The sequence below is a fragment of the Coenobita brevimanus genome, chromosome 8 (assembly GCF_032717465.1).
Source record: "Coenobita brevimanus isolate Jiangsu-jjx chromosome 8, ASM3271746v2, whole genome shotgun sequence".
Classification (NCBI taxonomy): Eukaryota; Metazoa; Arthropoda; class Malacostraca; order Decapoda; family Coenobitidae; genus Coenobita; species Coenobita brevimanus.
In genome coordinates, this window is record NC_136961.1 from 41,085,972 (window position 1) to 41,104,329 (window position 18,358).

Sequence of the window (18,358 nt, forward strand, 5' to 3'; positions counted from 1 at the left end):
TACTATTTATATCAGAATATGTAAACAAAAGATCACGATTATTTGGTAGTTATTCGAAGTTTGAGGAAGTCAACATTTTAATATTTTCATTCAGGCTTAAACCTGGGAATACAGTAACTTGCCAGGAATTTTAAAACGAAAGCGCATCATTGATAACAGCACTTTACTCGACATGCATTCAGGGCCAACCCCGTGATAGTTAACGGCTCTCCAAAAATCTACATACCACTATTTTGTTATCCATAGGCACATTCAAATATCCATCCATCCATTGCCAGACGCCATGTATCCCAAACGGGGTGGTCAAGGGCTTAGAGTTAATTGTTTTACAGGGAGGGGCACTAATCCTCCACCAACCCCACTTGACACGTAGGGAGTTATGCCAACAGCATCTGGTGTTCCCAGGCGGTCACCCATCCAAGTACTAACCAGATCCAACGTTGCTTAACTTCACTTATCGGACGGGAAGCGGTGTACTCAACGTGGCATGCCAAATATGACCTTGCTAAAGTCTTAGGACCAATATTAGAACTTATTACAACTAACCGCCACTCTGTAAATGACTCATTTAGTTTTGCCAATATTATCTATAGCCTTAATATGCAGCCTGTAGTATGGCGTCTCTTGATATATCTTCATCTTTAACCAATATTTGGTAAATCAGTAGTTCCTAAAATTTTCCGTTCTGTGGACTCCGGATAAAATACGATAACCTCCACAACTTCATCTGATGGGGATGAACACCTTATTTCGAATTTGTATGCTCGATATGCAATTTAATATTCTGGTAACAAGACAAGGAGATCCGTTGCAGGTTTGTGAAAGAACACCGAGAAAGTGACTTAATGTTACCATTGAAATTAACTTTTGCTACCAGTTGGGTTGTCACTGGCTGAGGAACAGTAAAAGCAGTTGGTTACACTCTTTCAGTATGATGCATAACTTCTTAGATAACGCTGCTGTGTGGGAAGAGTTAGACGAGACCAACAGAAGCAAATAGACAACTAATTTGCTGTAGCGACCCATCCTCAACCCAAACCCCGCCACGTTTTTCTTTGTGATTGCTCTGTGGTAAATGAATCGCTTGGATATTCTAGGAAGTCATTTTGCATTGCCTCCAGGTATACGTTGCACGAGATTGTTGACCAAAAAAAAAAAAAAAAAACAGCATTCTCACTCCCGAAGATGATTATAAAATTCCTTCACCAGACAGTCCAGATACTGTACTTGAAATTAACCTATGTCTTCCCTGAGACATTATATTTGTAAGAGACCATTGCCTCCAGAGTAGGAACCACTGATTCAAGCAATTCATTCGCATAAAATTAAATTATACAAGTCAAGGTGGGGCCCAAACCATATGATTTTCAGCCACAAACAGCCACTTCCATATTACCCACCTTGAGGTATAGGGATGTCATGCTGGGTTACCTTAGTCCAGTACATTTAGGGATATATAACCAGCCTATTTCCCTTGATGGTCTTAATCGAAATCCCTCCAGTCACCTCTTGGGGATCGAACCAATGTAAGGTCGTAGCTGTTACCGGGGCGTTCCTTAGCGATTTATTATTTGCATTATCCCCAGCGTATCCCCTCACATGATTATTGATTTATGTCGTAATTAAAATTGTATAAATAACACACAAAGGATGTTAAGGTGTAATTTACAAAAGAAATCGCTGAGACAGAGGTGCTACGAAGCCTCCTATGCCACTTGGAAAATGACCCCTCTGCTAACGAGAATATGGCCTGTAAAATATAGCATTATACTGGTTTCTTTCTAACTTGCCCTAAAATTCCCATCTCCTCGTCTTCAGTACTTAGTTCTAATAAATTATGCTACAAAATTATGCTAGTCATGAAGATGTGCCATGGAAAGAATGTTGAGCCGCTGTCTTGTCTTAGTGTGCCATTGAACTTTATGAAACAGGCAGAAGTAGAACGAAGTTCTGGGCCAAGTTAAGGTGAAAAGGATAAAGTTTTGACATCAGTAAGAGGCGAGGGACAACTTCCTGCAATACACAGTCTTCACATGCTCTGTGCCCAAGTGGCGGTACACGAAAACACATGAGAAGGGAAGCCGACGAAACTCAGTGAATGCAGGCACGAGATGGCAGGGTGAGGGTAGTAGTGGTGGTGGTGGTAGTGTGGGCTGCATGGTTGTGATGGTGGTGGTGGTAGGGTGGGTTGCAGGAAGTGGTGTTGCTGGTGATGGTAGACTGGGTTGTGGGGTGATGGGGACGGTGGTAGGGTGGGTTGCAGGGTAACGGTGGTGGTGGCGGTGGTGGGATGGGTTACAGGGTATTGGTGGTGGTGGTGGTGGTGGTGGTGGTGGTAGGGTGGGTTGGAGGGTAATGGTGGTGGTGGTAGGGTGGGTTGCAAGGTAGTGGTGGTGATGGCAGGGTGGGTTGCAGGGTGATGGTGGTGATGGCAGGGTGGGTTGCAGGGTAGTGGTGGTGGTGTAATGATAAATATTAGCTGTTAACAAAGTTAATAAAATAATACAATACCACATCTTACACTCAACCCTTTACAGTCTAACTTGGCCCAGATTTTCCTCATTTTGCAGCTTCTTTCATGTAGCTCAGTGGCAGACAAAGACAATGGTATTCGTGACTAACATCACATTCTAGTGTTCGGTTACTGTTAATTAATGCTCAGTATTGAAGAAGGAGAGTTGGCAATTTAAGGCCAAGTTAGAGCAAACCAGTATAGTAGTAATGGTGTTAAGTTTATAAGAAAATACAGTACAGCATTTTTACACTAGTAATAATGGTTTACTTAACTTTCAGACTTCTGTCTCACTCTCAAAGAACTAAAGAAGTCCGACTTTACCTGTAATAGAATAGCAGAGTTGTTCCGACCATGAGAGAGTTAATGTTGCTTGCGTTAACACTCAGTTACTGTGACCCACTCTCAGCTGAATAATATAATCAAGCGTTATCTGGTATAGAATTTGAAGTTATAGACAATTCCACCACATACTAACCATTTTTTCCCTTTTGTGTTCATTTCCTCTACCGATCTCCACCGACAGTTTCATTCGCGGATAATTTTTGGAAACAATTTTTTTGCCCTCAAACTACTAATCCTGGAACATCCATATATAGAGTATACTTTCTTGCCTAAGTCCCATCCCCACCTACATTCCAATCCATCCGTCCCATTCCTGGGTCCACCACGCCCATTTCCTTATCTCTCCATTGACCGTTTCAAGGAATAATTAATGTCATGAGGTTGACAAAACCGCTTGTTTAGTCGGATCTGATATGTAACATTACACGAATCTGTAAAGGAAAATAACACAAAATGTGTAGATGTCGACATCAAAACTCTGTCGCATGCCCTGCTTTTCTGCCCATGCCAATTTCACTAGCAGATATCATTCCCAAACTGAAAAAATTTTCTGTAGGCAGCTAGAATAAACCAAAATTATAATACATCACAAAAAACAATTAATGGTTTTAGTTTTAGAGAGTATTTCTGAGTTAAAGAAAGCATCCTGGTAGTAGAATTGCAAAAAAAAAAAAAATCAAGAATTATAATGCTTTTACTCTAGCTTGGCCCAGATGTTCGTCCTTTTGCAGCTTATTTCACATAGCTCGGTGGCAGAAAATGACAATGCTGCGGTTCTGCATAATATCCATAGCACCTCCTTTTGACTAGCTTCATCCTATAGTGTTTCTCTATTGTTATAACTCAGCATTCAGGACTGACAATGGTAATTTTAGCCCAGGTTAGAATAAAAGCAGTATAGCACTAAAGAGTGCAACACCTGCGCCCTACAACTGGTCGAAGGACTTAGCATTTTACTTTGAACTGTGACCTTCAACTCTGACCGACTGCTTTCAAAATCGACTAAATCATCCTTGCTGTACCGTGAACCTTTTCGTCAAGATTGGTTTAAATCGGATGAAAACTTTTTTAAAGTTGACCTTGTCATGTGATCTTGCCTTTTGACCAAGTGTTCCCATAACAATAGGTTAACCCTGTGGCTTACCTTCAACCTTCCCTCCAAGTTATGAGATAATAACTACTTTAATCATTTCACATGCAGACACACATGGGTCGAACGTAGACCTTGCTCTGTGACCTTGATCTCTGACAGATTGTTTCCAAAATCGAATTCCCTCTTTGTTACCTTATCTTAACACATTCCACGAGTTTAGTCTCAGTCAGATCAAAATTGTTTAACATGCCCCTGCCAAATGACCCTGACCTTTGACCTATATTTCCCAAAACAGTAGGTCAACCCATCAATTGGCAGACCCTCAAGCCTTCCACGCAGTTTGATTCCAATGAGAGTAAAACTGTTTTAGTTGTTTTGTTCACACAGACACACACGGGTCAAAATACAACATTGCCCTATGTCCTTGACATATGAGTGATTTTTCTCATCATTGCTTCCCTTCGTTCTTGCTTGAACCTCAGCCCTTCCTGCCTGCATCTGATTTTCTTCCTTATATTGACTGACAGGTTCAGTTTTGTTGGCATGAAGTCTAGGATGCAGTGGAGGCCAACAAAATGCATGCAAGTGGGCTCCTTCAGTTACCGATGTTTGTCCCGCTGGTGGGAGACGGCTTTATGCCGACTCAGAATCGGCCACACCAGGTTCTCTCGTGCTTCCCCTCCTTTCTGTAAGGCTTGCTTGGTCCTCTTGACTGTTCGGCACTTGCAGGTAAGTGCCCCAGTCTTGGGGATTTGCCCTGTCGGTACCTCTCTGAGCACCAGGCAGTTGTCAAATTGTACCATCTTTCGGATGTCGGATTGTACAATCGTTGGTGCTTGGGAAGAATGCATGTGATATGGGAAAGGGAACCCTTAGGGTGTCTGGATTCCTTTGTAAGATTTAATGTTTTTCTGTCTATCTATCTCTAGCCAGACTACTTAGGTGGCCACAAAGAAATGGCCTCCAAGTCGCCCTGTCCCCTACCATTACGCTGTCCTCCCGCAAACTCACACTCCCTCTCCTATACACCTCTCCTCTCCATCTCTCCACCTCGTCCTTGGTTTCCCCCTCCCTCTCCTCCCCACTACCTCACTCACAACCTCCTCCTAAATTCTCTCTCTCTCTCTCTCTCTCTCTCTCTCTCTCTCTCTCTCTCTCTCTCTCTCTCTCTCTCTCTCTCCATATGACCAAACCACCTCAGAGTATTTCTCCTGATGCTTTCTATCATATCCACATTAACACTGTAACGCTCCTTCACTTCCTCATTTGTCAGTCTGTCTCTCCATGTAACTCCACATGTTTCTCTCACGTAACTCGTTTCCACTGCTTTCACCCTTGAGTTGTGTCCTTCCAATATGATCCAAGCTTCGCTTCCATACGTTGGAACTTGTATGACAATACTGTCATGCAGTGACTTTTTTACTTTCTTGCTCACTTCCCTATTTCTTATCAGTGCTTTCAGAGAACCAGCAACCATTCTTCCCTTTCAAGCAGTTCATCGTCTAAACTTCCATCCTTACTCAGCACACTACCCAACTACATAAATATACTCAAAATTTCCATTTCCTCACCATCCATCCTCGCTGTGCATTTGGTGACTTCATGTCTCTCAAAGGCCACAACGTTACTCTTCCCTACATTCGCCTTTAGATTACGTTTCTTACTATCCCAGACTCATTCATCAAGCCTTGCAGTTCCCCTTCATCTTCCCTTTACAATAAGTATCATCTGCAAATAACAGAACAGAAAGTTTCCATTCGCTGCCCTCTCTCATTAAGGTCGTTCCAACATCCACTGCCCAACCTTGTATCATTGTTATAAATCCATCCATACACAGATTGCACAACCATGGAAACGTGACACATCCCTGTTTCGGTCCAACATTCAAATCGAAAAATTCACCCAGTTCACCATCCACATGCACTGCGGCCCTAGCGCCGTCACACATAGTCTTCACGGCATTCAACATTTGCCTTTTTACTCCATATATTCTTAATGTTTTCCACTTTCCTTTTCTGTATACGGTACTCTCTCATATGCTTTCTCCAAATCCATGAAGGACACATACAACTTCTTTACCTTCTCTAGAGACTTTTTCACTTAGTACCTTAGAATGAATATCTTATCTGCAAAACCTCATCCTTTCCTGAAACCTCCCATTTCTTCGTCAACTAATTCCCCTGTTATCTCCCTAAATCCATCAGTAAGTACTCATATCTTTCCATGTACTTTTCCTGTTACACTAAGAAGACAAATACCCCATGTGATTACCACACACTTTGTTTTCCCTTTTTCCTTTGTGCAGGGGCATAACTTTATCATACTTCCAATCCTCCGGGACTCCACATTCCTACCGGGCCAATCTGCACATCTTCCATATCCCTTCTACTACTGTCTCTTCCCCATGCTTCAGCATTTCACCACAATTTCCATCAATTCTTGGGGCTTTCCCCATTTTGACTTTCTTCATTGCTTCCACTACTTTCATCCTACTGATCGCTTCCTCCTTTCACATCTCTCTCCTTCTCCCAGCCATTCCCCAGCCACATATACTTGCATTACTTATATTCCCTGTTTAAGGGTGGCATCTGACCGAAAATCAAAAATTAGAATTTTGAGCTGAGATTTTTACACAATAAACTAGATTATATAAGGATCATTTTGGCCAAGTTTGAAGGTGAATGCAACAGAACTTTTTGTAGGGCCCTTATTATTATTATTTTTTAATTCATGAGAGCCATTATGAGTACTTCCTATAGATGTCATAGCTTTCTTTGTATTTATATTATATACCCATTTCTTTTATGCAAAATGTGTATAACTGTTCTTCTACATTTATAAACAGAGTTTTGCCAATTGCTCAATTCTATATGTCTACTGAATATTTTTGTATAGACTGAGCAAATATAGTTTTATTTATTATAAGAGATAATAAAAGATAATAATACATCATTAGAATGGTGTTTCTGAGTGCAGTTATACTACAACTATTGTTCTTTTGAATACTGCAAACCGATTGGGAGTACATTCACAGGTTATGAAGTTATGCCATATTGTTATCAAATAACTTACATTTCGAGAAATCAGCAATTGAAGGTTTCACACAGAGCCATAGTTATTCAACCAAAACTATTGTATGTGTTTGATATGGTGTATATACATTGTTTGCAGCTTGTTCTGAGTATATGGGACCTGGTCCCATCCTTTTCCAAGGACATTAGGCACTAGACGGTGCAGGTGTCATGAGGCGCCACCTGACTCATTATCGTCATACAGGTGTAATAATAGGTGTTTTATAAGTGCTGGAGTGTCACAATATTTTAGCACAGTTATCCCTGATTTCAGTTTTCTTTGAGGGAGGCATTTACAGAAAATGTAACTTTTTGACCCGGACTCTGATATTTTCGTTGAGATGCCTCCCTCAGTCCCTTAAAGTGTTCTCTCCATTTGTGTACTGTTTCTCTCTTCTCCACCAGCAGTCTGCCATTTTTATCTTTCACTCCCCTATTACCTTCTTTATCACCCTGTCTAACTGTCTTTACCTCCTGTCGGAACATTTTCTTACATTCCCTCCACTTAACACTCACATTCCTTCCAAACTCCTGATCCACGGTCTTCTTAGTCCTACTAATGTTTTCACCTCTTTTCTCTTCTCTACATACAACTCTTTATTCCGTCTCTCAATTTCTTCCAGGCCTCTGCTTCCCATCCGCTCATTATGATTATGCTTTCTTCCTTTGTGCCACAGCTTGTCTCACCTTTACATTCCAGCATGCTATTCCTTGCACCCTCTTTTGTCATATCCTCACTCCACACACCACCTCACATGCTGCACATATTTCTTCTGTGAATACCTTGCACACACTTTCCACCTCCCCCATCTGCTCCAAATCGTGTTTACCCAATCACTTACTACTCCAGTTCTGTCTTATATTCTGCTTTTTTTTTTTTTTTCCAACCTCATGCAACCTCTCTACCCTCTTTGTATGGACTGCTTCCTCCTGCCCTGCTCTCTTTCTATTTATCCATCGCATTTGTACCCTGACTTTCACCACCTGCAAGTGGTGGCCAGAGAGTCCACAATCCCAATCTCTGCATGCCCTTGCATCCATTACATACCTTCTCATTCTTTCATCCACATATATGCAGTCACTGCCTTCCATTCATTCAGTTCAACACCCACCTCTCTCATCATTCGCCACGTATACCTGTGATCATTCTGTGCCTAAAGAGGGTATTAGTTGTCACTGACCCCCTCCCCACAAAGATATCTACTAGATCACTACTGTTCTCATCCACTTCTGCAGGCACATCCCACTCACCAACTACTCCATTCACCTTCACATTCCCTACTTTTCCATCCATATCTCCAATCAAAAGCACTCTCTCACTCCTCTCAAACTTTCCTATACATGCTTCCACATTTGCCCGGAACTCTTCTTTCACTGTTCACACGGTCTTCTGTTGGCGCATATCCATACACAATTGTCCATGCTTGTATTCCTACTTTCAGTCTTACGCACACAATCCTTGAACCACTTGATCCATACCCTTTTATAATCTTCCATCTCTTGCACACAACAATACATACACTCTCCTTTGCCCTCTCATTCTCACCTACTCCTTTGTCCGGTCCTTGGTCGACACTTGTGGGTCAGTCCTGGTCCGAGGCATTTTGTTTGTCTTTTTAGTTAGTCATTTTCCAGGGAGGGGCACTAACCTTCCGCCAACCCACTTCTTGACACAAAGGGAACACGTATGGGTTGGTTATAAGGTTACCACCCCGTATTAAATGATTTCCTGGCTCACAGGGAATAATCTGGCTTGTCACTCAATACAGAGACACACCGGACTAGAGCAGCACTAGAACGAGCATTGTTCGCTTCTATTTTATTTATTGTCATCTTTTTCAGTTTTATCTGGCGGTGTATGACCTTGGCAGTTGCGTCGCCAGTTTTACTTAGATTAATTAATCAGTCAGTCTCAGCCTTTCCAAATTTAGCGTAAATTAGATTAGGAATATTTATTCTGACCTTGCCCTGCGTTCTTGATCTTTGATAAAGTGTTCTTAAAAAATAAGTCAAACCTTGGGAAGACCTTCAACCCTTCCATCAAGTTTGGTCCATATCTAATAAAAACTTTCCGAGCTGCTGTGTTCACACACACACACACACACACACACACACACACACACACACACACACACACACACATACACACACGTCTTGTAAAACAGTATCTAGCTCTAGCTTAGTAAGCGCGGGTGTAATAAGAAAATACGCCATCGGACTGAATGCGTGAAATACAGGAAATTATGTTTTATCATCGTTAAGTAGTACAGTTATTTGGTTTATATCCAGATGAAGTTGATATTGAGAATGAAGTAATGTAAAGAATGACGAAGTGACGAGTGGTGAGCGCGTGAGGTGGGTGAGGCAGTGAAATGGGTGATGCAGTGAAGTGGAAGAGGCAGTGAAATGAATGAGACAGTGTAATGGATGAGGCAGTGAAATGAGCGAGACAGTGAAATGGGTGGGTCAATGAAATGGAGGAGGCAGTGAAATGGGTAAGGAATGAGCTGGTGGGACAGTGAGGCGCGTGGGGCAGTGTGGTAGGTTAAGTAGTGAGGTGGGTTAGAGAGTGAGACATTGACCTAGATGAGTCACTGAGGTGGGTGATTTAGTGTGCTGGGTTAGGCAGTGGAACAGGTGAGGCAGGAAAATGGGTGAGGCACTGAAATGGGTGAGGTAGCGAAATGGGTATACCAAGAGACACGTATAGTCAGCTACACGTATCAGGTGTGTGTGTGTGTGTGTGTGTTACAGAGAAAAACTCCGCCACTATCATGTATTAGAGGTAATGTGTAATCATAATCATTTCTGCAACTGAAATTCCTACTGAGAGAGAGAGAGAGAGAGAGAGAGAGATGGGGGGAGGAAGAATACGAGGAGTTACAAGGGAAAGCTTGTATCTCAAATCCTTGTGGTCCTTACCGAGGAGATCCTTCGTATTTGCTTGAGCATTCATACCCAGTACATTCTCATTCTAGTGCGTGCTGAAATCCTACCCAGATTTCTTATAACTGCTTTACTGCAGTGCTAATAGCAAGATCCAAGGGCAGTTTGTTCCAGGTGGAGCAGATCTTATACGTGAAGTCTTCACATCACTCATATTGACAGGTCCCAACAATTTGCCTTTTCCGACATTTCAGTTCAGCTTCTCACTCCAGTGTTAATACCTACTCTTCTTCTGACATGCCCCATCATCAAACACATTTTTTTAATCTCTGTGGAAACATTTTAAGGAATTAGGTCAGAGTCACATTCACCATCATTTTTCACTATTTAACATATATTATTCGTAGTTTTCTTAACCCCTTTCCGGAATGAATTATATCTTTTATTACACAAGGATTAGGCCATTTGTTTCATTCCTTATCTGAACCTCATTATGCTTTAAAAACTTCAGTGAGTTTTTAAAAATCTTTCTTTAGTTACATTACCAATCAAAGGACAGCCAGCCATCAAGCACTTAAGAAATTCATCTCTTTCACCAATATATTCTGTACGGTAGCCGCAGGATCATTCTGTACTGGTTTTACTCGGTACTTCCTGAGATATTGAATAACTATTCATTGCTTGAGTCTTTAAGTATATTGCAGAGGATATTGTATATACTTTTTAGTTCCTCTGCAATTATGTATTACATCGTTATTCCTGTATGAGCTACATTCTAAACAGTCAAAATTCACAGGATCTTCTTCTGTGATACATTTACTAATTTTATTCTTGTATTCTGAAATTACTGCATAGGAATTTAACAACTGCCAATTAAAAGACTGTGAAAATTTTGAATCTTTAAATAGATTTTTCTTTACCTCCATCCTAAACTTAAAAGCAATTAGAAAATTATCAAATATAGTAAGAACATACCACACTCTAATATAATGAATATTAGCTTTCATACTTAGAAAAGTTAAATTATGATCCAGCCAACTAACAGTATTTCTATCTTGGCACAAGTAAGTTGCTGCTGCTGTTATTGTTGTTGTAGATCACCTCCAGTCTTTATGGCCGAGCAGACCCATCAACCACTGACAAGAAACCGTCCCTGCAAGGTCGTCTCGTGCCGTGGACCAATGTTTCCTTGGAGTTAACAGAATCTCGCTGTGAGGAGGTGTGGGGAAACGTGTGGAGGTTTGGCTCCAGAGTGGATGCCGCAAATGATACTCTCCACCTAGTCAACAGAGGCACCATTGTAAGCTCCCATTCACCCCGTGATCTGGTTGTATAGTTACCACCGAGCATTGTAAATGGTTCCTTGGGTTACAGAAAACTATTAGACTTGTCATTCAGTGTAAAGTCACCTGAAATGGAAAGAAACGTGAAAAAAATAAAGTGATAGCAAGGAAAGGGCGAAGCAGGAAGAAATGAGCGCAGAAACAGAAAGAGAATGATAAAAGTAAAGGAATATGTGGGCAGCATTACGTCAAGTGTGTGGATAATGTTTGCCACTACTTACCACTCCATGTTAAAGTAAATATGGTACAATACCTAATCCTAAGGAGGAAAGATTTATGAGAAAGTGTAAGAAGAGAGTATATGAGGAGTCTGGAAGGAATTTCAGTGTAAAGTGGAGGGAATGTACGAAAGTGTCCTGGAAAGAGGTAAAGAGAGTTAGACAGGATGATAAAAGAAAGTAGTAGGGGAGTGAAAGATAAAAATGGTAGATTGCTAGTGGGGAAGGGAGAAAAAGTGTACGGATGGAAAGAACACTATAAGGAACTGTTAAACATAGCGAATGAAGGTAGTGTGAGTATAAGTGGTTGGAGAATGGCTGGGAGGAGGAGGGAGATGAGAAAAGAGGAAAAGATCAGTAGGACGAAAGTAGTGGAAGCAATGAAGAAAGTCAAAATGAAGAAAGACCTAGGAATTGAGGGTGTGTGTGGTGAAATGCTAAAGCACGAGGGAGAGAGAGCAGTGAAGAGGATATGGAAGATGTGTAGATTAGCCTGTGAGGAAGCCATAGTCCTGGAGGATTCGAAGTCAGGTATAATTATTCTCCTGTATAAAGGAAAAGGGAAAAAAAAAAAAAAAAGTGTGTGGTAATCATAGGAGCATTTGCCTTCTTAGCATAACAGGAAGAGTATATTGTAGGATACTTATTGACAGAGTTAGAGAAAAAACAGAGGAATTATTTGGATTGGAGAAAAACAGTGATGTTCTAGGAAGAGAAGCGGTTATGTAGATCAGATATTCGTCCTAAGATTTTTACTGGAAAACTTTCCAGAAAAGGGAAAGAAGTTGCATGTGGCCTTCATGGATTTGGAGAAAGCATATGACAGAGTGGATAGACAAGGAATGCGGAAAATATTTAGAACATATGGAGTACTTGGGAAGCAGTTGAATGCTGTGAAGAGTATGTATGAGGACGCTAAGGCTGCAGTTCGTGTGGAGTGAGAACTGAGTTAATTTTCCCATCTTAACGGCCATACCACGTTGAGTACACCGCTTCCCGTCCGATCAGCGAAGTTAAGCAACGTTGGGTCTGGTTAGTACTTGGATGGGTGACCGCCTGGGAACACCAGATGCTGTTGGCATCCCTACGTGTCAAGTGGGGTTGGTGGAGGATTATTGCCCCTCCCTGTAAAACAATTAACTCTAAGCCCTTGGCCACCCTGTCCGGGATACATGGCGTCTGGCGATGAATGAATGAATGTTGGATTGAAACAAGGATGTCATGTCTTCATGGTTGTTCAATCTCTATACGGATACAGATATAAAAGAGATACAAGGTAAGGCAGTGGATGCTGGATTAAACTTAATGAGAGAGGGAAGCGTTTGGAAACTTCCTGTACTGTTGTTTGAAGATGATACTGTATTAAGTGAGAATAAAGGTGGGAACTGCGAGGCTTGGTGAATGAGTTTGGAAAGTGTGTAAGAAACGGAATCTAAAGGTAAATGTAGTTGTGGTCTTTGAGAGAAATGAAGTCACTGAATGCGCAATGAGGCTGGATGGTAAGGAAATGGAAAATGTGAGTGCATTTAAGCATAAGTAGTGTGATGAGTAAGGAGGGAAGTTTAGAGGGTGAAGTCCATGAAAGGGGTACGGCTGGGAAGAAAGGTTGGTGGCTCACTGAGAGCAGTGATAAGGAATAGGGAAGTGATCATGGAAGTAAAAAAGACACTGCAGGATAGTATTGTGATATCAACTCTAATGTATGAAAGCGAAGCCTGGACCTTGTTGGAAAGACATTAGTCAAGAGTGAAAGCAGTGGAAACGAGTTATCTGGGAGGAGCATGTGGAGTTATCTGGACAGACAGACCGACAAATGAGGAGGTGAAGGAGTATTGTGGTGTGGATGTGATAGAAAGTGTTAGGAGAAATATACTGAGGTGGTTGGGCCACGTGGAGAGGATGAAGAGTGAGAGACTAATGAGGAGAGTGTATGTGAGTAAGGTGAAGGGGGCAAGAGGGAACGGGAGACTGAGGATGAGTTGGAGTAATGGAGTGGAGAGCTATATGAGAATAGGGGGTGTGAGCTGGATGGAGGGCAGCAAAATGGCAGGGGACAGAACGACATGGTGACGATTTGTTTGTGATCAACCCTTACGGGATTGAGGCATCTGGCTATGGACAAATAGACCTCCTCCTTAGCAGTTTAATTCACACACAGTGCTACAAATCTTGTATGTTATTCTTACCTTAAAATTATTAAAACGATTTCCATATACAGAATAGAAGTGTCATCGGCAAGACTTCATGAACAACCCCCCACTGAGGTGAAAGATCACGCTGACGTGGTGGCAGGGCTTGAAGGTGGTCGGCAGTGTCACCTACTTTAGAGGCCTGCTTACCTTCGTATGGTTCGGCATCTGCCTGCCTCGTGGAAAAACCACATCCCACCACTACCACCAATGTAATAACCGAAATGAAACTTCACAAATTAATCACACTGTCCTGGCCGAGATTCGATCTCAAGCTCTCACGCTTCATACGCACGCACAGTACCACTGAAGCAAAGAGAGGATCCCTGCTTTACCTTTAGGCAACGCAGGCTTTTATAGACCCCATTACAGATGTACATTAATAAAACATTTTCCAGGACCATTTTGCTTCCGTTCAGGTGTGTGGTGCTACCCCTAAGGTTGTCCCCCATACTGATGGCAGTTTACTGCTTTTGGTTAATGATGCTAACCGGAGTGCATGCCTTCAGGCCATTTCTGAAGATGATAGTCTCCCTCTCTCGTGTTGCCCTCATGCTTCTCTGAATCAGTCCCGCGGCTTAGTCTGTGCCAAGGATTTTCTTGGCCATAATGTGGAAATACTCCAGAAGGAACTAGCTGATCAAGGTGTGGTGAAAGTTGAACGTATCCATTAGAGAGTAAATGGCTACACCAACCCTCATTCATAAATATGGTATGGTTCATATGCCTGACGTTTTGACAGTTGCATGGCGCATGGCACTGTTAAAGGTGAAACACTATATAACTCTATCCAGACGGTGCTACTATTGCCAGCGTTTTGGTTACATTAGCCAAATGTGTCGGAGTGGCCTGCCAAAAATCTGTGTTAAGTGTTGGGTGTCCATAAGGATCTCGAATGTTCTTCCCTTCCTTCTTGTGATCACTGTGGTGAGTCCCATCCCACTTCCTCATGGGCTTATTTCAGACACAAATTTGAGTTGGAAGTTCTCTCCCTTCGTGACAGAGAGATAATTTAATTTACAGAGGCTAAGATGAGGGTTTTATCCATGCCCTCATACCAGGAGGTTACTTATGCACTAGTTTGAGAAAGGATGCTCCTCCATTTATTCCTTCTGCAAGGACACTGGAGTCATCCCTGGTGGTAGAGTCCAAAGTTGCTTCCACTTCTTCTGTTGCAGAATGTGCTGTTTTTTCATCTTCTGTTGATTCGGCTTCTACAATGTCCTGTCCTGTCATTGTTGCTGGATCTGCTTGTGGCGATCCTTAAAAGTCACCACAATCGTCCAGCACCAAGCCTTCTTCAGAGACTGAGTCAGCTTCTCATGCCTGTCATGTAAGAGTGGGAACTGACACATTATCAGAAGTGAGATCCAGGTTTACTTATTTGCACAAGTTGAATATTCCCATACCTACCAAGTCTATGTCTGCTCCTCAACCAAAAGTGGGAACCAGTCCATTACTCCGTTACTCCATTACTAACGAAGTTACATATTTTAGTAACGGAGTAACGGACTCTGTACTTTTTTTTCTTGTTACGGACCGAGTAACTTCCGTTATTTTCCTAGTCCCTTACCCCGTAACTTTTTGCTACCTAACGCCGTTATTCCGTTACATTTTGGTTACATTTTGCTTCGTGGTAGATGTATCATGTAGGTGGTATGGTAGTGTGGTGTGGTGGTAACTGTAACCATGGTAGTTGTGTTGATAGTGGTGGACCGTGGAAGGTGGTAGACTAGTAGTATCATGGTAGTGGTGCCTGGTGGTACTGGTAGATGGTAGTTGTGGTAGATGCCTGGTGTGGTAGGAGTGGTTATGGCAGTAGTGGTAGATGTGGTAGCTGCTAGCTGGCAGTGGTAGTGGACTAGTTGTAGTACTAGTAACTACTAAGCGGTATTGATGGTAGCTGTTGAGTTGTTCAGTGGTAGTGGTGGTAGCCTGGTAGGTGGTCTCACTGGTGTGGTGTCGTGGTGTAGTGGTAGTGGTGGTAAGTGGTGAGTGCCTGAGTGGTAACTGACTGACTGGTGTCGTGGTGTGGTGGTGGTGGTATTGACAATGATAGTGGTAGTGGTGGTACTGATAGTTGTGGTACCATTTAGATCCTGGTGATTCTAGTGATTGGTTCTGGTGTCACGGTGTGGAAGTACCGGTAAGTTGAAACTTTGTTGTGGTGTCGATGTTGGTACTGGTGGTAGCTGGTACTCCAGTAGTATGTTGACAGTGATGTTGGCATTATGTTGGCAGTGGTAGTGTGATATTATCACTGATATGGTGGGTAACTAGTAGCCTAAGTAATAAAGTCTAATTGTGGTAGGGCTAAGGGCAGGTATGATAAAAATACAGCTAAAATATAATAACGTTAAATAATTAAGGCTTAAAAAAGATTAAAAGAGAATATTTAGTATACAGTACTATGCAAATAATTTAGAGCGTTGTGCAGTGTGGGAGAGCTCTGGCAAGTTTTGGTTGTCTCCGAGTTGGTAACTGTGCTCTCTCTCTCTCTGGAATACACCAGAACTGTGGAAAAATGTAGAAGTTACTAGAATAATGCAAGCTTATATAAGGATGGGGAGGAGACTAGAACGAGTTCAGTCGGTGTTCATTTCAGTTTGAGTGTAGTGCAGTGTCAGTGCAGTGTCAGTGTAGTTTGTATATTTTCGGTACTTATGAAAACAGTGAAGTGTTGCTGACAAACAGTGAAATGTTACTGAAGTGTGTACATCATCGGTACTTGTGCAAATAGTGAAGTGTTGTCCAGCATTAAGAGTAATTGAAGTTAGTAAAGTTTGTTTAGCTCCAGTGCTGGTGAGAATAGTGAAGTAAAGTTGGAAAGCATTCAGTGTGAATGTTTGGAAAATAAAGACAGTGAACTTAAGAAGCCAGTGTTTATTTACGACGCCTGAGCTGATCCTGTGTACTGTACACCTAAAGGCTGACCATAGGAAGAACAACTCACTGGGCACCGTCCTTCCTCTACTGTAGTGCTGTTGTTGGAGCCTGTGGCAGTGTGGGGTGGGGACATAACATAAAGAAGCAACAGTTTAACTGATAACGAGGTTACTTTTCTAAGTAACGGAGCAGCGGATAACGAAGTTACTTTTTAGAGTAACGACGCCCACCACCACTGTCCTCAAGCTGGCTCTTCTGTTGCACAAGAACGTGGTTGGGGTTGCTCGTGGCAGAAGGTTCCCCAAGTAAACTCTCTGCCAAGGCAGCTAATCAGGGGCAGCTTAACACCAGTTGAGATGGAAATCGCTGATGCAGAGGTTGCTGCACTCTCCACCACTACCTCTAACAATGCTATGGCACCCAATCCTGTTCCTCCAGCTCCTTGAGCAAATTCAGCTTGCTCTGACAAACAGAACCCTACTATTATGGCCTCCATCCAACGTTCTTGCCCAGGTGGGTCAAGTAGCCCTGCAACTAAGGCGTTAAGCTAACCAACCATGCCTGGCCCAGTAAACATTTCTCTGCAGTGAAAATGTAGAGAATCTAAGGTAATTGGGAGGAACTTCAACTGTTCATGTCTGAGTTTTACCCCTTCTGTTTTTGCCTTCAAGGGACAATGGTCAGAGACAGGCCTCTGACTGCACAAAGAGGATATACAGTTTTCCACTAACCACTTCTAGTGGACTGTGGTTTTCAAGGTGGTTGTACTCTTCTGTACCATACTTCTTTTGCTGTCCAGTAGTGTCTGTTCAGTTGCACCTGGAGATAAATTACACATTCCACTGCCTTTATTTATCTCCCTCTGTCCCTGTCACACGTACCGATCTTGGCTGTGGTATTCTTCAACTTCCTAGAGCGTAAGTCCTTCTTAGTGAGCTAAATGGGCTGACTGGGCAGAGGATGAGGTACACTGTAATCTTGACTGTAGTATTCCTTACTTTCAGAGTGCTGATGATGCAGAACAGTATTTCACATCTATTGTGTGTCGGGCTGGTTTTTCTTCTTTTCCTCAAAATCAGGGAGATACTGCAGGAAACCGGCATCGTGGTGGAATAAGGAGAGTGCTTTGGTAAGAATGATTACAAAGCTGCCAGCGGGAAATGTAAAAAGAACTGAGATGTAGCCTTTTTTTTCAACATTCAGTCTAAGAAAGCTTGTGCTCATTATCGGTGGGTTCCCTAAAAACTCACATTGCATCACATGGAGAACCTGTCTCGAATCTCACCTCTTGCACTCCTTTGTCACTGGTCTGGCAGAAAGTGGGCAAATTAACAGGCAAGTATTCACACCTGGTACTAAGGTATCTTCTGTACCCAACACCTTCGAAATAACATTGACCCTGGCAGAACACTTTTACCTATTTCTTGTACAGATCCCTTCAGGCTATTTAGCTGTTTCCAGCATCAGTAGGAATGGTTAGGTATTTCCTTTCAATCTAATGGAGGGAAACCTTATACTGCGTTTTTTACACTCCGTGAACTGTGGGCTGCTCTCCAGCAGTGTAGTGACTCTGCTCCTGGGCCGGATGACAGTCCTTATGCCATGATTCGCCATTTACTAAATGAATCTCTGTTGTATTACATCTCTATAATAAGATATGAGATGAAGACATATTACCCACTGATCTGGAAATGAGTATAGTATTCCTCTGTTTCCTAAGCCAGGTAAAGATCATTGTTATCTGTCAAATTATTGTTCCATTTGTTTGACTTCTTGTGTGTGCAAATTGAGAAAATGGTTAGCAAGAGGCTTGTT

General features: G+C 42.2%; 1 non-coding gene and 1 pseudogene across 1 annotated transcript; one reads left to right on the plus strand and one right to left on the minus strand.

Moving 5' to 3' along the window:
- Positions 1-380: 380 nt before the first annotated feature.
- On the minus strand, positions 381-499 carry LOC145408717 (5S ribosomal RNA; annotated as a pseudogene).
- An 11,931-nt stretch (positions 500-12,430) lies between these two features.
- On the plus strand, positions 12,431-12,549 carry LOC145408875 (5S ribosomal RNA). Its single transcript, XR_013898997.1, has one exon. It is a non-coding gene; the product is annotated as a 5S ribosomal RNA (ribosomal RNA).
- Positions 12,550-18,358: the final 5,809 nt, after the last annotated feature.